The following is a 25,926-nucleotide window of genomic DNA, read 5'->3' as shown; positions in this document are numbered from 1 at the left end:
TCAGCCCTCCATACCTTTCAGGGTGAATAGCTGAACAAGATTTTTTAAATAAATGTAATTTTCCGCTCCCCCGTCTCAATCGGGTGTTTGCAGGAACGTTCACGATATCCCGAGAAAAATGCAAATTGTATTCTCAGCCAGCCAAGAGCACACAGATTGCTTCTGCTCTTGCGGGAGCCAGAGCCTTCCGGGTTCCCGCTCATAAAAATGACATGAGGGACAAGACATAGTCCGATGCTCCATCGGGGTCCTTGAAGAAACGTTCTGGTATCCCGAAGAAAATGCCCACTAGTTCCCATCCAAGAAAAGGACCATAGCAACGGCCCGCCCACTCTTCATCACGTGGTCTGTGATGTCATCCCTGCGATTTCCGTCGTAGCAATGAAGCGGTTCCGGGGCATTTTCTTGCTCGGGATGCAGCGGGATTCGGGAAGCGGGAAAGCTGCGGCTGCCGGTGCAAGTGCACTGAATGCCTTCGGCTTGTAGTGGGCATTTTATTTTGAATACCGGGTACGTTTCTATGAGATCCTGGAGCGTCGGACTTCGTCTTGTCTGGGCAAGGCTCAGGCTGCAGCAGCAGCTGCAATCCGTGTGCGCCTGGCTGGCTGCAAATACAATTAGCATTTTCTTCCGAGATACCATGAACGTTCCTGCAAACCACCAGATTTCCATAGGGAAGCGGGGGATTACATTTATTTTAAAAATCACGTTCAGCTATTCATCATGAAAGGTATGGAGGGCTAAGAAAAGGAACAGGGACACAGTGAATTGTGGTGTTTAACTGATCAAAGGGGACTAATAGAGTAATTTAATCTTTCATGAGGGTGTGTTTAGGATGGTTGATTTTAGAGGGGTCGACTGCGGCTGAGCATCTGTTGCAAGGGGAAGGGGCATCTTGCTATGGAGGGAGGATGGGGCATTATGGTATTGGTCTAGACTAGAGGGAGGGATGGGACATCTTGGTGGGGCCTGAATGGTTGGATAGGGCACGCTGGTGTAGGTCTGGTGGGATGGGGCACATTGGTGTGGTTCTGGAGGAAGGGGGCACATTGGTGTGTGTCTGGAGTGAGGGATAGAAACATAGTGGTGTGGATCTGGGAGGAGGGATAGGGACAGTGGTATGGGTTTGCAGGGAGGGTTGGGGTACATTGGTGTGTCTGAGGAGGGATGGGGGACATGGGTGTGGGTCTGGAGGGTGGTATGGGCCATCTAGGTGTGGGTTGGGAGGGTAGGATGGGGCATCTTGGTGTGGCTCTGGAGGGAGGTGGTGGGGCACATTCATGTGGGTTTGATGGGAGGGATGTGGCACATTGGTGTCGGTTTAGGGGGAGGGATTTGGCACATAGGTGTGTTTCCGGAGGGAGAGATGGGGCTCAGTGGGTCTGGAGGGTGGCATGGGTCATCTAGGTGTGGGTTGGGAGGGTGGCATGGGGCATCTTGGTGTGGCTCTGGAGGCAGGGGGTGGGAGAACATTGGTATGGGTTTGATGGGAGGGATGGAGCACATTGGTGTGGGTTTAAGGGGAGGGATGTGGCACATAGGTGTTTTTCCAGAGGGAGAGATGGGGCTCAGTGGGTCTGGAGGGTGGCATGAGTCATCTAGGTGTGGGTTGGGAGGGTGGCATGGGGCATCTTGGTGTGGCTCTGGAGGCAGGGGGTGGGGGCACATTGGTATGGGTTTGATGGGAGGGATGGAGCACATTGGTGTGGGTTTAGGGGAGGGATGTGGCACATAGGTGTTTTTCCAGAGGGAGAGATGGGGCTCAGTAGGTCTGGAGGGTGGCATAGGTCATCTAGGTGTGGGTTGGGAGGGTGGCATGGGGCATCTTGGTGTGGCTCTGGAGGAAGCGGTGGGACCCCATTAGTATGGGTTTGATGGAGGGATGGAGCACATTGGTGTGGGTCTGGAGGTAGGGATGAGGCACATGGGTGTGTTTCCAGAGGGAGAGATGGGGCTCAGTGGGTCTTGAGTGTGGCATGGGTCATCTAGGTGTGGGTTGGGAGTGTGGCATGGGGCATCTTGGTGTGGCTCTAGAGGGAGGGGCTGGGGGCACATTGGTATGGGTTTGATGGGAGGGACGGAACACATTGGTGTTAGTTTAAGGGGAGGGATGTGGCACATAGGTGTTTTTCCAGAGGGAGAGATGGGGCTCAGTGGGTCTGGAGGGTGGCATGGGTCATCTAGGTGTGGGTTGGGAGGGTGGCATGGGGCATCTTGGTGTGGCTCTGGAGGAAGGGGTGGGACCCCATTAGTATGGGTTTGATGGAGGGATGGAGCACATTGGTGTGGGTCTGGGGGTAGGGATGGGGCACATGGGTGTGTTTCCAGAGGGAGAGATGGGGCTCAGTGGGTCTTGAGGGTGGCATGGATCATCTAGGTGTGGGTTGGGAAGGTGGCATGGGGCATCTTGGTGTGGCTCTAGAGGGAGGGGGTGGGGGCACATTGGTATGGGTTTGATGGGAGGGATTGAGCACATTGGTGTGGCTCTGGGGGTAGGTACTGGGCACCTGGGTGTGTTTCCGGAGGGAGAGATGGGGCACAGTGGGTCTGGAGGGTGGCATGGGTCATCTAGGTGTGGGATGGGTCATCTAGGTGTGGCTCTGGAGGGAGGGGGTGGGGTACATTGGTGTGGGTTTGATGGGAGGGATGGGGCACATTGGTGTGGGTCTAGGGGCAGGGATGGGGCACACGGGTATGTTTCCGAGGGAGAGATGGGGGACAGTGGATATGTTTCCGAGGGAGAGATGGGGCACAGTGGGTCTGGAGGGTGGCATGGGTCATCTAGGTGTGGGTTGGACGGGGCATCTTGGTGTGGCTTTGGATGGGGGCACATTGTGGGACGGGGGGGTGGTTCATCTAGGTGTAGGTCTGGAGGGCAGGATGGGGGCTTCTTGCTGTGTGAATGGAGGGATGGTGGCATCTTGGTGGGGTCTGCAATGCATAGGGGCACGTTGGTGTTGGTCTTGTGGCACATTGGTGTGGGTTTGATGTGGGGGCTGGGCACATTGGTTTGGGTTTGATGGGGGGGACGGGGACATTGGCCTGGGGAGGGATGGCCGCATATTGGTGTGGGTCTGGAAGGAGAGGATGGGGCACATTGGTCTGGGTCATACTAGGATGGGTGGTTTTAGAGGGGGTTGGCTGGGGCTATCTGCGTGTGATTCAGTATCGGCACATGGGCATCTGTTGCAAGGGGAAGGGGCATCTTGCTTTGTGTAGGGAGGATGGGGCATTATGATATTGGTATAGAGGGAGGGATGGGGCATCCTGGTGGGGTCTGGATGGATAGGGGCACGCTGGTGTGGGTCTGGCAGGAAGCGGCACATTGTGTGGGTCTGGCGGAAGGGCCACAGTGGTGTAGGGCTGGAGGGAGGGATAGGAACATGGTGTGGGTCTGAGCAGAGGGATAGGGACAGTAGTGTGGGTTTGGGGTACATTGGTGTGGGTCTGGGGGAGGGATGGGGGACATGGGTGTGGGTCTGGAAGGAGAGATGGGGCTCAGTGTGTCTGGAGGGTGTCATGGGTCATCTAGGTTTGGGTTAGGAGGGTAGGATGGGGCATATTGATGTGGCTCTGGAGGGAGTTGGTGGGGGGGCACATTCGTGTGGGTTTTGTGGGGCACATTGGTGTTGGTCTGGGGGGAGGGATGGGGCACATGGGCGGGTTTCAGAAGGGAGAGATGGGGCACAATGGGTCTGGATGTGGCATGGGTAATCTAGGTGAGGGTTGGGAGGTTGGGATGGTGCATCTTGGTGTGGCTCTGGAGGGAGGGGATGGGGGCACATTGGTGTGGGTTTAGGTGGTGGGATGGGGCGTATGGGCATGTTTCCGGAGGGAGAGATGGGGCACAGTGGGTCTGTAGGGTGGCATGGGTCATCTAGATGTGGGTTGGGAGGGTGGGTTGGGGCAACTTGGTGTGGCTCTGGAAGGAGGGGGTAGGACCACATTGGTCTGGGTCTAGGGGAGGGATGGGGCACATGGGTGTGTTTCCGGAGGGAGAGATGGGGCACAGTGGGTCTGGAGGGTGGCATGGGCCATCTAGGTGTGGGGAGGGTGGGATGGAGCATCTTGGTGTGGCTCTGGAGGGAGGGGATGGGACCACATTGGTCTGGGTCTAGGGGAGGGATGGGGCACCTGGGTGTGTTTCCGAAGGGAGAGATGGGGCACAGTGGATCTGGAGGGTGGCATGGGTCATCTAGGTGTGGGTTGCGAGGGTGGGATGGGGCATCTTGGTGTGGCTCTTGAGGGAAGGGGTGGGACCACATTACTGTGGGTCTAGGGGAGGGATGGGGCACATGGGTGTGTTTCCGGAGGGAGAGATGGGGCACAGAGGGTCTGGAGGGTGGCATGGGTCACCTAGGTGTGGGTGGGACAGGGCATCTTGGTGTGGCTTTGGAGGGAGGTGATGGGGGCACATTGTGGGACTGGGGGAGGGATGGTTCATCTAGGTGTGGGTCTGGAGGGCGGGATGGGGGCATCTTGCTGTATGGATGGAGGGATGGTGGCATCTTGGTGGGTTCTGCAATGCATAGGGGCACATTGGTGTGGTTTGATATGGGGGCGGGGCACATTGGTGTGGGTTTGATGGGAGCGGTGAGGCACATTGGTGTGGGTCTGGGGGGGAGGGATGTGGCACATGGGTGTGTTTTCTGAGTGAGAGATGGGGCACAGTGGGTCTGGAGGGTGGCCATGGGACATCTAGGTGTGGGTTGGGATTGTGGGATAGGGCATCTTGGTGTGGCTCTGGAGGGAGGTGGTGGGGGCACATCAGTATGTTTTTGGGAGGCATGGGGCACAGTGGGTCTGGAGGGTGGCATGGGTCATCTAGGTGTAGGTTGGGAGGGTGGGTTGGGGCATCTTGGTGTGGCTCTGGAGGGAGGGGGCGGGACTACATTGGTGTGGGTTTGATGGGAGGGACGGAGACATAGGTCTTATTGGTGTGGGTCTGGAAGGAGGGGATGTGGCACATTGGTGTGGGTCTGGGGGATGGGGCATACTAGGATGGTTGGTTTTAGAGGGGGTTGGCTGGGGTTATCTGCATGTGATTCAGGATCGGCACATGGGCATCTGTTGCAAGGGGATAGGGCAACTTGCTATGTGGAGGGAGGATGGAGCATTGTGGTATTGGTCTAGAGGGAGGGATGGGGCATCTTGGTGGGGTCTGAATGGATGGAGAGGGGGACATTGGTGTGGGTCTGGCGGGATGGGGCACATTGGTGTGGGTCTGGAGGGTGGCATGGGTCATCTAGGTGTGGGTTGGGAGGGTAGGATGGGATATTGGTGTGGCTCTGCAGGGAGGGGGTGGGGCATATTTGTGGGTTTGATGGGAGGGATGGGGCATAGTGGGACTGGACGGTGGCATGGGTTATCTAGGTGTGGCTCTGGAGGGAGATGGTGGGGGCACATTGGTTTGGGCTTGATGGGAGGGATGGGGCACAGTGGGTCTGGAGGGAGAGATAGGGACACAGTGGTGCAGGTCTGGAGCAAGGGATAGGGACACAGTGGTGCGTGTCCGGAGGGAGGCATGGGGACACAGTGGTGTGGGTCTGGAGAGAACGATGGGGACACAGTGGCGTGGGTCTGGAGGGAGGGATAGGGACACAGTGGTGCGAGTCTGGAGGGAGGGAAGGGGCGTAGTGGTGCTGGTCTGGAGGGAGGGATAGGTACACAGTGGTGCAGGTCTGGAGGGAGGGATAGGGACATGGTGTGTATCTGGAGGGAGGGAGGGGACATATGGGTGTGGGTCGTGAGGGATGAGGACATTGTTGTGGGTGTGACGGGCGGCATAGAACACATTGGTGTGGGTCTAGTGGGAGGGATGGGTGCTCATTGGTCAGGAGGGATGGGGCATCTTGCTGTGAGGAGGGGAGGTTGAGGCATCATTGTATGGGTCTTGAAGGGATTGGGTATCTTGGTGGAGTCTGGATCGGAAGGGGGGCATTGTTGATCTGGAATGGTGGGACAGGGCATATGATGGGGGCATGTCAGGGAATGATGGAGCATTTGGATCTCAGTGAGGGCTGGAGCACTCTGTTGGGAAGGAAGGGGGGCATATGGGTTTGAATAGAGGAATGGGGTATGTATGTCTAGATTGAAGGATGTTGGTTTATGGGAGGGATGGGAGCATGTGTATGTTGAAGGGATGGGGTGGGAGCATGTGTATGTTGAACGGATGGGGTAATCGGTGTGAGTATAGAGAGAGGGTGGATGGTGCCATCTGAGTGTGAGTGTGGAGATAGATGGTGAAGCATATGGGTGTGGCTCTGAGAGGTGGAGCTTCTTGGTGTAGGTATGGAGGGACTTATGTTGGTGTCTGTGGGTTCGTAGGGAGGGATGGTGGCATGTGGGTAAGGAAGTAGGTGGCATTTGAATCTTGAAAATGTGTTTGGAAGGAGAAATGGGGCATTTGAGTGTGAATTGGGACATGTAGGGCTGGGGTATCTGCTTGTGAATGGGGGCATGAAGGAACATGAACAGCGGAGCAGCCGGAGGGAGAGCCACAGCCGGACCTCGGTTGCATCCCAGGCGTGCACTCACACAGCCTGGGGCACCTCTCGCAGAGAGGTCCGGGGTGCGGGGGCAACCAGGCGCCGGAGAGCAGGGATTCCCTTCCACCATTGGGGGGACCGCAACCCAGCAGATGGATGGGGACACCTGGCAGGGTTGGGTTAACCTGCTGGGGATGTCCCCAACCATGCACCAGAAAGGAAGCCCTGTGCGGCCCCCTCTCGTCACCAAGCAGGCCGCTGCACTAGCCGGGGCCATGCACTCCACTTTCTGACCGGCCAGTGGATGGGCATTGGTGTGCGCACCCCGGTCAGCAGGGAAGCCCCAAATGGGGGCAGCCAGGAGCCGACTTTTCTCGCAGAGCGCTTCCCCAGGCAGACAGGGGCCCAGCACGCCAGGCGCGAGCCCTGAGCCATGGCGCGAGCCCTGAGCCATGGCGCAGCAGTCTTATACAACGGGCATCGAGGTTAAACCACAATGGTCTCGGCCGAGCTGGACAGGGCGCTGGGCTGTCTCGCCACAGACTGCCTCTCCTGCACCCGGCCATGCTGTGTGTGGCTGTCTTTGGTGTCCAGCGACTACCGGCGCAGGCTGGCCATGGAGCACCGGCCTTGCGACCATGTGGGCTTCGGCCGCAGGTCGGGACAGCGCACACTCTGCTGCACCAGAGGCACAGGGCTGGGGAGTACCCCCCTGTAGGGAGAATTCTCTGTTTAGGCTGAATTTCCTAACCTAGTGAGTCCCCCAGCAGCTTTGCTGGATTTTTGGGGTTTATTTTTTTCTCCTGCCAAGAGTGAGACTCTTTTACCCTCACTCTTGGACATGATTTGAGTGTGTTCCTTTGACTCTAGATGTGTTTAATGGGCTATGGGGTCTTTTACTCCATAGGGCTTCATGTGGTTTTGTGATGTGTGTTACACAGCACCCTCAGTGCAGTACCACAGGGGTGTCATAGTGACCCCCCAGTATAGACTCCATACCCTGGGACTGACTACTGTCTCCCAGGGCATGTAAAGTCACCATTGACTTTACTAGTCTTGAATTCTGAACAGAACCAGTACAAACCATCATATTGTGGACGTATTGGCCGGGGCAATTCGATTGTCCCGGGGTCTGTTAGTCGAGGGGGTACGTCTCCGTCACCCCTGATCGAGTTTTGGCTGGTGGCAGTGGATACTACTTTTTATATTCAACCGCGAATATTTCTCCATGGGATTTTCCCATTTTTCGAGGCTACTATCTTTATTTATTTAATTACGATAGCCTCGAACATACCGCCGGTTTATTTAATTATTATTAATTCTCCGGTTGGTATTTTTTGCCAAAACTCGGTTCTAAAATGGCGTTTGTGTTCTCTTCTTTGACTCCAACCCAAGTCGAGCCCTTTGGTCCACTTTTTGGCGGGCTTCTCCACAGAAGCCCTCCAAAGTGGTGCCACTGTGTCTGGGGTACTTAGGAGGGGTGGAGGGGGATTTAGGCACCCTGGACTGAGTTGCCTAGGCAACTCAAGTCGCACTCCGTCCTGATTGGCCCAAGTGGTGAGCCGGCCGGTTCACCACTTAGCATGTTTGAGTGACAGCTAGGCTGAGTGAATGGGGGTTTTCTGCAAAAAAAGCAGGGCTTTGGGGACTGGAACTTCAGAAGTCGCCACAGGACCTAAGAATCCGACGAGGGAGAAGCTGAGCCGACCTGCTACAACGACACCACCGGTGGAGCCCTGCTGAACCGTCTCACCACTTTTCCCAACGACAGAGGAGATCTCCCGCCAGAGAGTCTTCTTCCTTTGACTTGTGGGGATAACCAGTTTCACCGTCTTTTCGCCTTCCCGACGCATCTCGTGGCCGCCTTGCCTGTGTCAAGCACCCCGGCAACCGGAATACCACGTTTTACCACGACCGCAAAATAAAGGGTAATACCTTTAACCGGAAAACTCTGCGGCTGGTTTCTTCCCTGGCAGTGCAACGACCTTCATTTTTCCTCCAAGTCAAGATCTTCTCTTCCTCTGGACGACGCCGAGACTTGCACCCGCTGCCAGGAACAACTGCCACCGCTGGAGGATCCTTCCCACTTAAGGTACTGTGTTCCGCCTGGCTTCCCTTGCCACCGACTGTACGGGGTAGATTTAGCCCCCGGCTTTCGAACCTGGGTTAGCCTGGGACACCCTGGCTAAACTTTTCTGAGCCTCTCTAAACTCTTTTCGAACTCTCTGCAAGACTTTCAAAGCCTAGTGTAACTGCGATCTTGGGTGCATTTGTGCTCTGCTCTCTCTAAGAGTGGGCCCAGCCTATGGACTTTGGCTCACCAGTGACTTTTGTTCTTCTGCCTTGCTAAAAGTGTTCCTAAATCTTAGAGCGCTGTATCTTTACATATTCTGCCTTTTTCCCTCCCTTTTTCATGAACTTATTGGAGTGCCATCTATAGTTAAGCGCTCACCTCTGTCTGGAAATAAGTGGTGTTAACTAAGACTTGTCTGATAAGGAATAAGGGTCGTATATATCATAATAGTAACTGTGTTTAGAGTGTTTTACAAATAAGAGTGCTGGAGTGTTTCAAACAGTGTGTGTTTAAATAAATAATTATATACTTTGATACCAAAGCTCTGGTCAGTGTTTGCTTGTGCTATTGTATCTGAGTGCCTATTGTGTATACTTTGCATACTGCCAACTCTTCTTGAGGGAAGTCTGACTGCTCAGCCACAGCTACCAGGTAAATCTGGGTGGTATAGACTGCTACCAAGTGGGTTAACTGCTAACACCTGAAGTCCTAAATGTTTTGTAGTGTTCCCAAAGGGAACTGCACAGGTTTCTGCCTAACACCACCCCCCCCCCCGTACAGGCCTGAGGCCAGCTGCCCTGAGCTTTGTGCTCCCCCCCGACTACGGCCTCAGATCAGATGTGGTGACCTGCTGAATTTATTACTAACCTGAGGAAAAGAAACTAACCAGGATTCCCTCAGTAACGGCCAGTGAAAAGGGAAGAGCCCAGTGCCGAATCCCCGTTCAACGGCAGGTGTGGGAAATGTGGCATATAGAAGATCGACTCCCCGCCATCGGTCAGGGGACTCAAGTCCTTCTGATCGAGTTTCACCCCGTGGACGGTGTTAGGCCAGTAGCTGACTTTGGCATGCCGGGATCAGGTCTTTTTGGAGTCAGGTTGCTTGGGAATGCATCCCAAAGCCTGTGGTAAACTCCATCTAAGGCTAAACACGTGCGCAAGATAGATGGTTAACAAGTACCGTAAGGGAAAGTTGATAAGAACTTTGAAGAGAGAGTTCAAGAGGTCGTGAAACCGTAGAGGTGTAAACTGGTGGGGTCTGTGCAGTCCACCCACAGGATTCAACATGGCAGGCAGGTCGGTCGCCTGGAACGGTGGATGCCATTGCGGGACTGTGGCCCGGGCAGACCATCTAGTAGCTGGTTCCCTCTGGAGTTTCCCCTCAGGATAGCTGGCACACGGAAACCACAGTTTTATCTGGTAAAGGGAATGATAAGAGCTCTTGGGGCAAAAATGATTTCAACCTAATGTGTACGAAGCCCGTCTCGCTGGCGTGGAGCCAGGCATTGAATGCAAGTGCCCAGTGGGCAACTTTGTTGAGCAGAACTGGCGCTGCAGGATGAACCGAATGCCGAGTTAAGGCGCTCGATGCCGATGCTCATCAGACCCCAGTAAAGGTGGTGTTGGACATATGGAAGTAGGAATCCGCTAAGGGGGTTTCTCTTTTCTTTGTGAAGGGCAGGGCATGCTGGAATGGGTTCGCCCTGAGAGGGGGGCCCGAGCCTTGGAAAGCATTGCGGTTCCGGCGGCGTGCAGTGGGCTCTCGCTGGTCCTTGAAAATCTGGGGGAGATGGTGTAAATCTCTTGCTGGGCCGTGCCCATATCCGCAGCAGGTCTCCATGGTGAACAGCCTCTGGCATGTTGGAACAATGTAGGTAAGGGAATTTGGCAAGTCAGATCTGTAACTTCGGGATAAGGATTGGCTCGGAGGGCTGGGTCGGTCGGGCTGGGTAGCGGGGCAGGCCGTGTGCCGCGGCTGGAGGAGGTGTCTCATTCCCCTCCTCCCGGGTGGCGGCGCTGACTCTGGTTGCAAGCCAGGCCCTGCCTGTGGATCGCCACAGCTGCAGTGGTCGCCTCTCTCAGTTCCCCTCCCAGGGTTCGGGCCTGACGTTCTGCCTAGGTTGATGCCTAGCAGCTGACTTAGAAATGGTGTGGACCAGGAGAATCTGACTGTTTATTTAAAATGAAGCATTTTGAAGGCCTGAGGTGGGTGTTAACGCAATGTGATGTCTGCCCAGTGCTCTGAATGTCCAGAAAGTGAAGAAATTCAATGAAGCGCAGGTAAAGGCGATAGTAACTATGACTCTCTTAAGGTAGCCAAATGCCTTGTCATCTAATAGTGACGCGCATGAATAGATGAACTAGATTCCCACTGTCCCTACCTAGGAACCACAGCCAAGGGTCAAGCCCAAGACTTTAGCAGGTCCCTTTCCTCCATGTTGGGGTAAATGCACTCACCATTGCTGGCCTTGAGTTCCAAAGTGTTTGTGGGTTAGTCCCGGAGGGAAAGGCTCTAATGTGGTGGGAGAAGCTCAAAGGGCAGTCCTGGCCAGAGCTCCAGGAGAGTGCTGCCCCCCCGGCCTTGGGCGCCTGTCCCACGTGTGGGTCGACTGTCCCTCACTGGAGGGATAAGCTTCAAGGCGGGCGAGAAACCTCTTAATGTGGAGGGGGGAGCTCCAAGGTGTCCTGGCCAGATCTCCAAGATGACCATTGGTGCTGGCCCATGCCCTTGGGGACCTGCCGATCCTTTGTCAGGCGGGGGCCAAAGGCCCTTCCTCTCCAGGCCCATTGGAATGCATTGCCCTACCAGATGGCCACTCTCCTAGCCCGTCCATCTGGTCGTTGGCAATAGAAATGACTGCAAGGAAAAGATGGCTGGGCTGCTCTGGAAGTCCTGTCAATTTAAACATTTTCTCCAGTTGGGTCTATAAGGAGCCCGGACGCTTTTGCCGAGAGGTCCCACTCTGTGACTCTGGGTACACAAATTACAAGAAAGCTTAGTCACCTTCCTCCGGATTACTAATAGACTGGGTGAGGGGGACCTGTCTGTGCTCCTCTTCGTTCTCGCTGCCCGACCCGGGGTCTGTGGCGAAACTTACCGCACCTCCAGCAGAGACTGTCCTGCTGGGGGCACTCTTCTGAGCACTCCATGGGATCGATTTTGTGCACTTGGTCCATCTAGGGTTGGACTGCTTGGCAAGCCTCGGCTGTTTCAAGCAATTCGCTTCCACCTGCCTTGGGACCGTGGCAATGGTATGCTCCCCTCGGGGAGGGCCCCCTCGTGTGGGCGGCTTTCCCCACTGAGCAGAGCAATGGCTGAGCAGCCCAGCAGCTCCCCAGTGGTCAGAGCAGCCTAGCATTTCCCAACTGGTCAGATCAGAGTGGATGTGGTCCCCCTGCAAGCCACAACACGGCCCCTCCTCCACCAAGCATGTTTCTCCAGCAGTTCGGAACGCACCTTCCGTGGGGTGCTGACCCCCTCTGTCGCAAAACCCCCTACCGCTTCAAGTTGTGCCTGAGCCTGGCCTTGTCCCTCCCACCCATCACGTGGCAGAGCAGGCCGTGCCGCCCGTGTGACTGACCTGTCCAACCGACCCGCACGCGTTGGGGGGCGCTCTTTGATGCTCTGGTCCTGCAGACAGACCCAGAGGGTGCGAAGGTCGGCTCTGAGGCGGGCGTGCAGCCCCCCATTGCCACTCTCCAGCAGGTGCGGCTACCTGGTTGATCCTGCCAGTAGCATATGATTGTCTCAAAGATTAAGCCATGCATGTGTAAGTACGCACGGCCGGTACAGTGAAACTGCGAATGGCTCATTAAATCAGTTCTGGTTCCTTTGATCGCCCTGTGGTAATTCTAAAGCTAATACGTGCCGACGAGAGCAGACCTTCCAGGATGCGTGCATTTATCAGACCGGCTCGCCAGCCCCTTTGGTGACGCTAGATAACCTTGGGCTGATCGCACGTCCACATGACGACGACGATGCATTTGGATGTGTGCCCTGTCCACTTTCAATGGTAATTCTGTGCCTACCATGGTGACCACGGGTAATGGGGAATCAGTGTTCGATTCTGGAGAGGGAGCCTTAGAAACGGAAGGCAGCAGGCGCCCAAATTACCCACTCTTGACTCCGGGAGGTAGTGACGAAAAATAACAATACAGGGCTCTTTCAAGGCACTGTAGTTGGAATGAGTACACTTTAAATCCTTTAACGAGTACCAGTTGGAGGGCCAGCAGCCACGGTAATTCCAGCTCCAATAGCATATATTAAAGTTGCTGCAGTTAAAAAACTCATAGTTGGATCTTGGGATCCAGCTGGCGGACCGCCGCGAGGTGAGCTACCGCCTGTCCCTGCCCCTGCCCCTTGGCGCCCCCATGAAGCTCTTGCCTGAGTGTCCTGGGGATTCTGAAGTGTTTACTTTGAAATAATGTGAGTGTTCAGCTAGGAATAATGGAATATGACTCTGGTTCTATTTTGTTGGTTTTCAGAACTGGGGCCGTGAGACGGCCGGGGCACTCGTATTGTGCCACTACAGGTGAAATTTTTGGACCGGCGCAAGACGAACCAAAGCGAAAGCATTAGCCAAGAATGTTTTCATTAATCAAAAACGAAAGTCTGAGGTTCGAAGATCCATTGTAGCTCCGACCATAAACTATGCAGACTAGCGATCTGGCTGCATTTTTCCCATGACCCGCTGAGCAGCTTCTTTGGGTTCCGGGAGAGTATGGTTGCAAAGCTGTAACTTAAAGGAATTGACGAAAGGGCACCACCAGGAAACCTCGCCCGGACACGGAAAGGATTGACAGATTGATAGTTCTTTCTCGATTCTGTGGGTCGTGGTGCATGGCCATTCTTAGCTGGTGGAGCGATTTGTCTGGTTAATTCCTATATCGAACGAGACTCCTCCATGCTAACTAGTTATGCAACCCCCCACTCCCCTCCCCCAGTGGTCAGTGTTCAACTTCTTAGAGGGACCAGTGGCATTTCACACTAGATTGATCAATAACAGGTCTGTGATGGCCTTAGATGTCCGGGGCTGCACGCGCGCTACACTGAACTGATCATCGTTTGTCTTCCCTTCGCAGTCAGGTGCAGCTAACCCGCTGAACCCCGTTTGTGATAGGGACCCTCATCCAATGTGGTTATGTGGTGTTGGCGCCCTTCCCACTTCAAGATCCTTCCAAAGGGGAATGTCCGCCTGGATCTTATCTGGACTTTGGTAAGGGCTTTGGTCACTGGGCCCATTTGCCTCCTCATTGTTAGTATGGATTTGGCTAGGTCCTGGAAAAGTTCTATGACGGCGCTGTTCACCTTTATCAGGGTTGCTTTCCTTGCCACTGTCATGATCTCTGCTTCCAAAAGATCAGGACTTGCCTGACTCCCTTGGAAGCAGACCCATAACCCCGGTTCCGAGTGCCAGCCAGTCCCAATTGGGACCTTTTGGACCCTGTCCTGGCGCCAGTGGCACCAGGCTCATAAAGATGCCCAGTCGCAGCGCTGGAAGCGCCGGGCTCATAATGCTTGGGTGGACTTACCTGCAGCAGACCATGCTGCTTACCTACCTGCCAGTTGAGCCCCTGATCCTCTTCTGTTGGGACTACTTTTCCTGTTGGGTGGGGCAGGAGCCACTCCCTAGGTTCAGAACACTGGAACTCTTCTGGAAAGCAGGAACTCTTTTCTCACCTAGGCGAGGCTGTGGAAGGAGACACCTAAGCACTACAGGAGGCTATTTAAACCACACCCGATGGATGAATCTTGCGTTGTGTTATTCTGCATTCTCTGCAGCAGAACACTCATCGTGTCTTCTGCTTCTGATCCTGGGCCTAAGGGAACAAAGGCTTACCATCCTGGAATCCAGTCTTCAGCAGCACCTGTAAAGACAAAGAAAGAACAGGCTAGCACTACGGTCTTCAGTGGCAGCGCATCTCTTACCTGGTCCATCGGCTGTCACCAACGCCTCGCGCTGCATTCCGGCATCTGAAAGACAAAGGCTTACCTACTCTTCGCATGCTCCGGAGGTCTTCGCACTGCATTCCGGCATCTGAAAGACAAAAGCTTACCAGCTCTTTGCACGCTCCGGAGGCCTTCGGCTCTGCATCCCGCATCTGAAAGACAAAAGAAGGTGCGTTTAAAGACATTGGGCAACTTTATTACTCACGTGCCATTACTCCTTCCCATGCCGAATCCAGTGGGTATTCCAGCACCCTTCAGCTTCTCTAAAGCTCCGAACTTGTACCTGCAAAATAAAAGGGACAGTTAGTGCGCATCGTGAAGCAGGCTACAAGCGCTTACTTACGTGCTTCCAGGTGCTTCTATTCCTCACGCGGGTTCGATCCTCAACTCTCATCAGCCCGCCATCCGCCATCGCCGGAACCCTGCAAAACAAGAGATATCATTACAAAAGACTTTTAAGACATTTGAAGTGCCCAGAACTTACCGTTCGTGCAGTTAACGACGGACAGCAGTCCTCTGAGGTCAAGAGGCCTGCACCCTTATCCAGTGAAGAAACTGGTTACGGCACCCTGCCCCGAGGCAGATGGAGAGCTCGGCGTTCACTTACCTAAGGTGAGGGCGTTAACCTTTGGGGTTCTACAGGAGAAGAGAAAGGGAGGAGGAGAGTGGCACCCCAATAACCCAAGTTCATTAATCCCATATTTTCTATCTGCAGACATCTTACTCTTCGAGTCAGACATACAGTGCACAGAGGTCCAGCCCAAAGAGCCAACCATGTGTTACACATCACCTTTGAAGATACGGCATTCACCCATTCAAGACCGGCGCCTCTGCGGGAATCAGGTGAGCGTTACAGCCACTTGGAGGATCGATTCGTTTTGGTCGTATTGCTGTAAAGCCATCACCACTTCTCTTGGCCTGGCCCCAGGTTCTTCTCGCTGCGGACCCATGCAGTGAATTCTATCTATGAGAATTTCTCCCCCAGCCATGTGCAGCAAATCTTTGAACATGTGCTGCATTATTTCCCTGAGGTCGGCATCGCTCACACTTTCAGGCAGCCCCTTCACCCTGATGGTGGACCTTCGCAAGTGGTTCTCCAAGTCCTTGGCTTGGAGCTCCAGGTTGTGTTTCGCTACCACCTGCTGCTTCCATAATACATCTATCTTCCGGGTGTTTGAGTTTTTGAATCGTGTTTTCATTTGTATCAATTCAACTGTCGCCTTCGATTTCCTGCAGGGATTGTGCAAGTTCTGTGCGTATTAGGCTTAATTGTGTCTGAAGGGTAGCCATCATTTGGTCACTGAATGCCTTAAAGCACTGTTGCAGCACCTTACTCGTGACCTCTTGCCCCTGTGTCAGCCTCAGGGGTTCCTCTGACTGCTGCCTCCCTGTCACCGCTGGATCCTCTTCCTCTGGGGCTTCCCCCTCATTTCTCCATAACTGTTGGAGGGTCCCTTCCTGTTTTCTTGGCCCTTGAGGGGCGCTTTTTGGCCTCCTTGGGCTTGTTGTGCAACATTGCCTTGTGATGGCGAGTGCCTGCCTGCACCTTACTGTAGGGGGCTTCTTCCCAAGCCTCTGAGGTTCCTCTTGGCCCCTCGGGTATTGGCCAGTTGTTCCGTATGAAGGGGATGCTTCTCTCTCCCTTCTGTGTGCAGTGGGGGTCTAGCTCCCCTTTAGAGCCTGGGTTTGTTGCCCCCTGGGGGCCGTGGGGCTAGTGCGCTCAAAGGTGAAAGTGGTCAAGGTCGCGGTGTCACACTGGGCAAGAAGCCCATGAGCTTCTTGAATTTCTTCCTGGGGTGCCCCTGGGCTCCCACCGCTCCTGAGCAAGTACTCTCTTGTCCCCCTGGAGGTTCCTTCTTGGTTAATCTTGCATGGCAGGGCTAGTTTTCATAAGGGTGGACGGTGGAGCGAAGCAGCGTTCTCCTGCAGAGTCAAATGCTGGGGGTTGGGAGCATGCACCGCCCACCCCTCCCCCGGGTTCCTTCCTTGGCCGTTAGCGGGTGGGTGCTCCAGGAGACTTAGTGCTGTCACTGTTATATTACTGCAGTTTGCCTCTGATGTTGCGGAATGGTATGGGCTTAGGCCTTTGCCTGGGTCCGGGTATGCTGCGGGTCTCCTGCTGTAGGGCGTCCCCATCCAAGTGTAGGTTATGGTGTGCTGGGGCAGATGCTTTCATAAACCTCCCTGTCCATTGTTTGGGAGGGGAGCGTCTTGCGTGTGCCTGCTTCATGGCTGCCAACTCCCTTAATTATTCCTGCTTACCCTCCGCCAGTTGGGGCGCATCACAGCTCATGGGGGCCCTGTGCCACGTGGAGCTGGGCTTGCTGTATGGGGCAGAGGCAGGCACAGGATTTCAGGGGAATACTAACCGCTCCCTCGCATTTGTAGCTGGGTGTCCGTGCTGCGCCGGCTCTGCTGGATTTCCGCACTGCGGTGCTTGCGCCATTGCGTCCCGTGGGCGTGCTGGTCCGGCAGCTTTGTCTCCCCCAGGTCGGCCGCTGGGGATATGCGGTGGTCCGCTCACACTCCCAGTCTCGCCTATGTTGCTGTGACTGAATGGGCACCTTGCATCTTCTACACCACCCACGTGGGTTCTCTCTGATCTCCTCCGGCTCGGCTGCCAGTCCCCACACAGGCATCGCTGCTGGCGGCCTCAGGTCCGCTCACTCTGCCCCCAAAAGCTCCAGTTGGAGTTTTCTTGGGGACCACTCGGATTGTGGGTCGTCCCCTTTGCTTTTGCTGCCCTAGGGTCTTGTTTTTAACGCTGCTTATTGCTTCTTATTCGGGTGGCCGGGAGTAGCGCGCTCCTCATGGTGGAGTGGTCACGGGGGCCATCTTGGAATCTTCTTATGAAGCTTCTTGAAGCCTTCGTCTGCCCTTTCTTGAGTAATCTTTCTTCTTCCTCACTTCTCAATCAACTTTTCATCCAGGACATGGCACACAGGGGGTGCTGGTCTCCAACGTTGATGTGGCTTGGCTGCACGACTTGGGCAGCGTCGGTGCTTATTACTTGACTTATCTGCCGCCTTTGATACTGTTGACCATGGTCATCTGGGCCGGCCTTTCTGGTGCTGTTCTTTCCTGATTTTCTTTGTTGCTCTCTAACCGAACAGTCGATTGCCATCCCCCCTTTTCACTCTGTGCTGTCTGCCTTGAGCTGTGGAGTCCCTCAGATTTCCTCCATCTTCCAGGTTTTGTGTAACATGTACGTGAAACCTCTTACCAAGCTTATCTGCTCTCACGGCTTCCAAAGTTATTCTTAACAGATGACATAGATCCTGGTCCATTTAGATCTCTCTTGTCGAGACAGCAACCAGGTCTAGGGCCTGTCTCGAAGCTGTGGGTGCATGGATGGGTAATAGCTGTTTCAGGGGAAACAATTGAGGTGTTGGGCCCTCCTTCCTATGCCTTTTGGACCTCCTCTTTTTGGCCATCTTTAAGGGTAAATATATTGTCTTTTCTGTCTGCGGAATCTCTGATAAGTCCAGTATGTCAAAGGGGCTATCTTCAACTGAAAACCCCATAGTAAGGTTCTTTGTTTATTCCTTTCTCAGTTATGTGCCCCCTGTGGTGTCCTTCCTTGTTATGTCCTCCATGGACCAATGCAATGCCCTATTTCTGGCACAAACTGTCTACTTCTTATGGCACCTTCAGGTCCTGCAGAACTCTGCAGCCAGAGTAGCCACTTACACACCTAGTTGTGCTCACATTACTCCATTTGTGCACCATCTTCATTGGCTACCCATGGCCAAGCCCATTCAGGTCAAGGCCTAATGTCTAGTTCATCATGCCTTTTATGGAATGGGGGCAGAATATCTACAAGCCAAATTCTGTTTGTACATTCCTGCTCAGCCACTCCGCTTGGTAAATGCCTGATGTTAAATACGGACAAAACTGCCTTGTACATATAAATCCATTGTACATTCTTATAAAAGTGTTGTGTGCAAAATGCATCATAAAGTCAAAGCAGAACCATATTACTTCAAGGCAAATCGTAACTATTGGAAATGCCAGACTAAAGTGCAAAGAGTGTAACAGATTCAAAAAGTGCCAGGTGTGCTTGAGAAAAGTGTAAAGTGTTTCTGAGTTCATTCCAGTCTAATCACATTTTTAATTTTAGGCAGTGCAAGTTGCTTTTCATGTTATTTTAATTCACTGTCCTATAAATCCATATTTTTTGTGACATTGTTAGCTTGGAAATGTATTCTGAGATCTTTAGTTATCTATAGTTTACCTGTACTTGTTCACACTACAGCACCATTATGAAAAGCAAATGTATAGATCGATAATTGCGTCACAAACCTCCGGCACTGTGTATCAGCATGCCCCTGCTGAAGGTGTGAAGTCGTGATATCTGTTGAGCCCTTAAAGGAAATATTGTGACAAAAGATTGTGAACATTTGCAATAATAAAGTTTACTTTTTCTGATATCCAATTCTTGCACATGCAGTTATGAGAACTGTTTTTCCATAAATGTTTCACTGTTCGGCTTCTTTTTCTTCCAAGCCCCCCAGGTAAAGCAGGTCACTCCATATGGCTCATCCAATTTGATCTTTGGTTTACACATGTATATGTATTATTTGTTGCTTTACAGTGTAAGCACATGGCAAAATAAAAACACTAAATTACCCAATTGTCTATTTATTTCTTTAAGCTAATGTGTTTTGTTTTTAACCCCGTAACTGCCAATGCGCCCCCCATGCTAAGCCCTTTTTGGTGGTTTCAGTATGTCGTCTTTCAACTCCTTGTAACTTTTTATTTTACATGTGATATCTCACCCACATTTGGACCCCTTTCTTCCCACATGTAGGTGGTCATAATGCCACCTAGGAATACTAGTTTAGAGAAAATAACCAAAAAGGGAGCACATTTTGTGTTTTTTCAGAAAATTCCAATAAAATGATGTACAAAGAAGCCTGTGGTTGTTTCCTTGTAAGAGCTAGGAAGAAATGGTTTGCTGTGCTGAATTTGCCATTTTCCAGGCTTTCAAGAACAGGTTGAGTGGAAACCAAAAAAAATACATTTTTATTAAGTTACCATCTGAGATCTATGCGAGTTTACCCCTCGCCCCACCCCCTCCCAATAGTCCATGCGTGGACGGAATGGAAGAGGAGGGTAGGAAAGCTCAAAGGGAAGACCAAGGCATACATTTCTGAAAAGTAGACCAAATTCCAAGTTTAGGAAAGGGTGATTTGTGCAGGCCAGGCTACATCTATGTAGGGAAAATGCCCATAGTTTGGGGAAAGGTTTAAAAACTAACAGTTAAAAAAGCTATGTGCTGGACATGGTTAGACCTGTAAGGTAATGGCTTCTGTGAATATTGAGGAAAGCAATGTCCTGCTACATTCCCCTGACTTTTCCAGTTAGGAAATTGCATATCTTTTGTATTGTTTCACAAAACGAGCAATACTACAAGCCACAAACTGAGCCATGGTACACAGGAATTGTATGCTGACGGCCTAAACAGACATACTTAGCATGTGTAAATAAGGAAAATAAATGTTAGGAAAGGCAAGCATACAATTTTTGATAGAGCACAGGCAGACCTTATGAAGGGTAGGTGACTTGAGCAGGTTACAGAAGCATACAGTGCCTAAATCAGCAAATACATGTAGTTAACATTTGGGAAATGAAAGGGTTGTGTAACAAAGTGCAGTAGCAAATGTATGAAAATGTTATGAAAACCAAGAGAAGAAAACAAATGTCCTACATTCCCACATGTGTTCCGATTAAAAACTGTACCTAATGTGTGAGTGCACCTACCTGGGTGCAAATGGAAAAGGCTAAACCACTGGTAACCCAGGTGTTTCAGCAGAGCAGACTCCCGTAGGAACCCACAGAGGCCTGAAATTGCCCTAGAGTTTATTGCCCAAAAGCCTGGCAAAGTCTGAAATTTAGGGACAATTTTCAGACATTTCCAACCTGGAAACTACTGAAACATACCACTAACAACACATGTCCTACCTTCCCACAGGTGTCTGGATGAAAACAGTACCTCATGTGTGGGTGTACTTACCTGGGTGAAAAAGAAAGTGTTGACCGTCCCCAAGTCGCTCGGCAGTCTCAAGGAGACCAGCAGGGTCTCCATCTGTTCCCTGAGGGGGGGTCGGGGGTGATTGGCCTTGGACGACTCTACCATGTGGGTCCACCATCCCCAAGTGCAGCTGCACTTCCAGGGAGCCCCGGCAGGGTCCCTGACCTTTCCCAAAGGGAGAGGCTGTAACAGGCCAGCTAGAGCTCCAGGGTAGTTGGGGGTAATGTTCCTGGTCTTGGGCAGCTGTCTCCCATATGGAGTGACTATCTCCAAAGTGCAGCGGCTGTCCCAGGGAGCCCTGACAGGGTCCCCTTCCCTAAGGGAGTGGGACTCTTCCTGGAACCGCTGCTGAACTGTGGGACGTTCAACCCACATGGGAGACAACCGCCCAAGGCCGGGGACATCACCTCCAACCATCTTGGAGCTCTGGCTGGCCTCTGTTACAGCTTTCCTCCACCAGGGAGCCCTGGCAGTGTGCCAATACCTCCATGAAGGGAAAAGCTGCAATGCAGCCCAGCCAAAACTCCAGAACGGCTGGAGGTGATGTCCCCGGCCTTCGGCATCTGTCTCCCATGTGAGTCCACCATCCCCAAGTGCAGTGGCAGCCAAAGGGGGCCCGGCAGGGTCCCCTTCACGGAGAGAAATTGTATAATGCAGGTCAACCCATAGCTCCAGGATGGTCAGGGGTGCTGTCCGTGGCTGTCCCTCGTGTGGTATGACTGTCCACAAACCCAGCAGGGGTTCCAGGGAGCCTTGGCAGGGTCCACTTCCTTCCCAGGGGGTGAAGCTGTAACCAAACCCAGCCAGAGCTCCAGCACGGTTGGGGGTGCTGTCCCTGGCCTTAGGCATTCATTTCCCTTGTGGGTCTACCGTCCTTGAGCACAGTGGCTGTCCCAAGGAGCCCTGGCAGGGTCCCTTTCCTTTCCCGGAGGGAGAAGCTGTAATGCAGGCCAGCCAGAGCTCCAGGAAGGTGGGGGAGATGCCCCTGACCTTGGATGGCTGTCTCCCATGTGGGTTGACTGTTCCAAAGTCCAGCTGTAGTTCTGGGGAGCCCTGGCAGGGTCTCCATTCCTCCCCGGAAGCAAAATCTGTAACGCAGCACAGCCAGAGGTGCAGCCTGGGCTTGCAGACAGTCAACCCACATGGGAGACAGCCGCTCCCAGGGAAACACCAATGTTTTGCTGGCATGGGGGGAGTTTGTGGCCTGACCCTGCATTTGTGTCCCAGCCCACCAAAATACCTCCCAGACTGCCCAACCCCGTAGAATAAAAAAACTACTCGCATAACGTTGGCGCTCCATGTGTAAAGAAACCTGCAAACAAAACAAAAAACATTCATTACCTATGTTCAGCCCAGCAAAAACAAATCATAACTATCACGCTGTGATCACCGCCCCCTTTCAAGCCATCCCTGGTGGTCTAGTGACCCTCAGACCCCAGTAAAAACACATTTGCCCCTTCCTAGGGGCTGATTTTTATTAAGACTATTAGTGACCATAATACAATTTAACTGTATAATTATAGGTTTATGGATTTTGGTCGACTGTCCCCCACGCCGCCTCCCAACTGGTTGAAAATCCCGTGCCCCTTCCCCTCATTTTCTTTACATTTTTTAAACCACCGAAGGTAGATGCTGGGTTGGGGTCAGGCCATATTGGATTGTGTAAGATGGTGGCGGGCAACCTACCCCAAAATCTGACATTAAAGAAACGTTGGTCCAAAATATTTGGAAAAAATTCAACTAGTTCAGGTTCAATTTGAACACACAGATCCATAATTATGCCAACAGCTATGATCACTTTAGTCCAATTAAATGGCTATAATAAATCTTAAACCATGAACTGATAACTCTAGTAATATAATACATGAAAATAAGGCCTGCTTTAACAATATAAATACTTTCATGGAATATACATGACTGAAAATATGAAACTGTCAATGAAAAGAATGACATATTGAGTACAACAATGAGCTGAGTGCCGGCATTAAAAAAAGGAGAGAACTTTGACCATGTATCTAGGTGGACACATAGGAATGGAGCTACGAGACCATGGAGGGGAGGGGGAGGCTGTACCTTTACAAAGATAATAGCCAGCATACAAGGCGTCTACCCTATCCACTTTATCCTTTGCCAGGTACCAGTCTGTAATTCAAGACCTAGTAGAGTTTTGAAGAATGAACAACTCTGCATTAGAAGGCCAAAAGATCTGAGGGTATTGTCTTTGATCCCACTAAAAGTACATTTGAATACACAGTCTGCAGGATGGATTGTGGAAAAGACCTACTTGAGCTTGGGTATGCAATGAAGTTGGCAGATGAGGTTCAAGGTTGGCAGAGTTATTGTGCAGCTGCCTGCAGGAGGCACCATGGTGGTGGTAGGGCAGCTACCATGACAGCGCTGCTTGACTTCAAGTTGGCAGCTGACAATTTATAACATAACTGATACAAATTGCTAGATCTGAAGATGGTGAGTTACTCAGAAAGCCAATCACTTTGTCACGTGCACACAAGGACTTGGGCACATTCATTAACACGCTTCCTTTTCCAGTATCAAAAGGGGCAGGACTATACAGGGAGGCTTTGGTAGAAGGCCTAGTATGGGAGTTTGCAAACAAGTGTTGCAGTAAAGAGCGGAGTAAAAGAGGAAGAAGGACGGCGAAGGGGGTGGAAGGAGAGTAAGACTTGAGGTGGATGGGAGAGGATGGTGAAGATGCGTCAAATGAGGGGAAAGGGAAGAGCAGTGTGAAGGGGGGAAAACTAGCAAGGGGGAAAAGGAGAGATGGAAGGTGAGACGCAAGAGAAAGGAGGAAATTACTTGGAGAACAGTTTAAAAGGTACAGACAAAATCGGTGTAGGAAGGTGAAGGCCACCAATAGAGGAACATTTTGGGAGAGGTACTGAGGAAGAAAAGGAAGGTGGAGGAAGGAAGAAGTGCAGAAGGTGGACCCTGAAAATAAGGTAAATGCTGTGGAAGAAGGCCTGTGTCCATTAAGAAGTATGCTGGCTGGCGCCCGGTTGTACATCTTAACCTAATAACTAGCCCATCAAAAGTAGAGAGGGGCAGTGGAAAGACTAGGATGAGTGCAGTACCCTGGGTAAACCAACTTAACTCTCAAAACCAAGCTGAGTGGGCCTCTCTTCGGTTTCTGGCCCTGCCAATGCATCACATCATCAGTTTCTGGCCCCTGGAAGGGCCTATCTTTGTCTTGAAGCCCAGGACAGACAAATGGTCTTTCTGGCAAGGAGAGCAAACAAATCTTCATGCCTAATAGGGCCAATGCGTCATCAATCCTAGGAGGGTCAACCCATGCTCATATAGAGCACTAGAGGGGGACTCACTGAACTATTCACACTTGGTAATACAACACTAGTTGAGTAATATTAGAATATGGAAAGTGTTCATGGGAATAAAGTCCTCTAGAAGAAAGGGGGACTCCTTACGGTGTTAGGAATGTCAGCAGGGGGAATGTTATGGGTGTGGAATGCGAACAGAGAAAACTAGTAGAGAATGCAAGGCAAGTTGTATGGTGGTTGGTGTAAAGGTGCGGACAGAGAGAGTTGTTACAACATAAAGATGAATTTAAAAGAAATGAAGTCACACATACTGGCTGTGTTCTGGTTCACTTCCTTATTGGTGATGAGTTGCAGCAATGACAAAGAGCCTGCACTTGCCATAGATTGTGTTTGCCCTGGCTGAGCAGGTACAGGGTTAGCTGCACAGTTGAATAGTGGCTCACTCTTCAGGCATGTATTGGGGTGTATCTGGGCTGTGCGTGAGCCTCTGAGGACACATGAAGCACCCTAGCAGCATAGCCGTGCATGCACACGACAGAACACGTGATCCAAGGACGCATTGTCCGGTGTTGCAAGTTGTTACCTGATAATTTTAGACATGATAAGGAGTTGACATGTCTGTTGCTTAGCTATGTAACAAGCTGAAGGCCTTCACTGTGCTGTGCCCGTCCCACATGCAGTGTAGTGACTGAAAGTATTACTTGCACACATAAAGAAGGGAGAATGCAGTAGCACAATTGGCTGTTACTCTGAAAGGGTTTTTTTCATTGCACATTAAAAGGGAGATTACAGACATGTGTCCCTGTGAACAAGGTGACAAATACCAAGAGCACGAACATAGGGAAGCAACAGAAACTAATTTCAGGATTATGGCAAATATACCAGGCACTGGGCTATTCCTAGGTTATTAAATGGAAAGAAAGATTCCAGAAGTATATGTTGGCAGTATATGGTCCTAATTATTTGAGTAAAAAGAAAGAGGCACTGTTTCATTGTCGAGGTCGGGCTGGACAACAATTTCTTAAAACTAGCTGAATGCATCAAGATGGGCAACCCGTTTTATATATGCATAGCCAAGATGGACAAGCATTACGAGGTGAAGGGGAATAACATTTTTGCTCGTTATCAATTTGCCAACAGACCACAGAAATATTGTGAGACCACTGAGGAGTTTGTTACAGCACTGTGAGGGTTGGCTATAAAGTGTTTTATGAACATTATCAGAAGAGTACATTCTGCACAAGTTGATGATCAACAGGAGATCAAGAGGTCCCCTCGTCTAATGGGAACTAACCCACTCACACTTAAGCAGCTATTTCCCATTCCCTGGAGAGGCAGAAAAGTTGGAGGGCCGTTTCTCTAATGGGAAATAGCTGCTTCAGTGTGGGTTGATACTAGTTCCCATCCGAGAAACGGACCATCGGTTGTTAGGGCCATTTCTCAGATGGGAAATAGCTGCTTCTGTGTGAGTGGGCTAGTTCCCATTAGAGAAATGGCCCTTTTTGCCCCCTAGTGGCCAAGTCCTGCATAATAATGGGAACTAGCCCACTCACACAGAGAAGGCTAGTTCCCATTAGAGAAATGCCCCTTTTTGCTCCCCTAGTGGCCAGGTCCTGCATAATAATGAGAACTAGCCCACTCATACTGAGAAGGCTAGTTCCCATTAGAGAAATGGCCTTTTTGCCCCTAGTGGCCAAGTCCTGCATAATAATGTGAACTAGCCAACTCACGCTGACAAGGCTAGTTCCCATTAGACAAATGGCCCTTTTTGCTCCCCTGGTGGCCAGGTCCTGCATAATAATGGGAACTAGCCCACTCACACCGAGAAGGCTAGTTCCCATTCGAGAAATGGCCCTTTTTGCCCCTAGTGGCCAAGTCCTGCATAATAATGGAAAATAGCCACTCACACAGAGAAGGCTAGTTCCCATTAGAGAAATGGCCCTTTTTGCTCCCCTAGTGTTCAAGTCCTGCATAATAATGGGAACTAGCCTACTCACACTGAGAAGGCTAGTTCCCATTAGAGAAATGGCCCTTTTTGCTCCCCTAGTGGCCAAGTCCTGCATAATAATGGGAACTAGCCAACTCACA

General features: G+C 51.9%; 1 protein-coding gene across 1 annotated transcript in view; it reads left to right on the top strand.

The window, feature by feature from the left end:
• Window positions 1-385: 385 nt before the first annotated feature.
• MRPL28 (mitochondrial ribosomal protein L28) overlaps window positions 386-25,926 on the top strand; it is a 413,414-nt gene continuing 387,873 nt past the window's right edge. The window contains exon 1 of the mRNA XM_069647853.1: window positions 386-510. The gene's annotated coding sequence lies outside the window, so the exon portion shown is untranslated. The remainder of the gene's footprint in view (window positions 511-25,926) is intronic.

The sequence above is a fragment of the Ambystoma mexicanum genome, chromosome 2q, assembly GCF_040938575.1.
Source record: "Ambystoma mexicanum isolate Mex_15411 chromosome 2q, UKY_AmexF1_1, whole genome shotgun sequence".
Taxonomy (NCBI): domain Eukaryota; kingdom Metazoa; phylum Chordata; class Amphibia; order Caudata; family Ambystomatidae; genus Ambystoma; species Ambystoma mexicanum.
The sequence above is the reverse complement of the archived record's forward strand: the minus strand, read 5'-3'. Positions and strand labels throughout refer to the sequence as shown.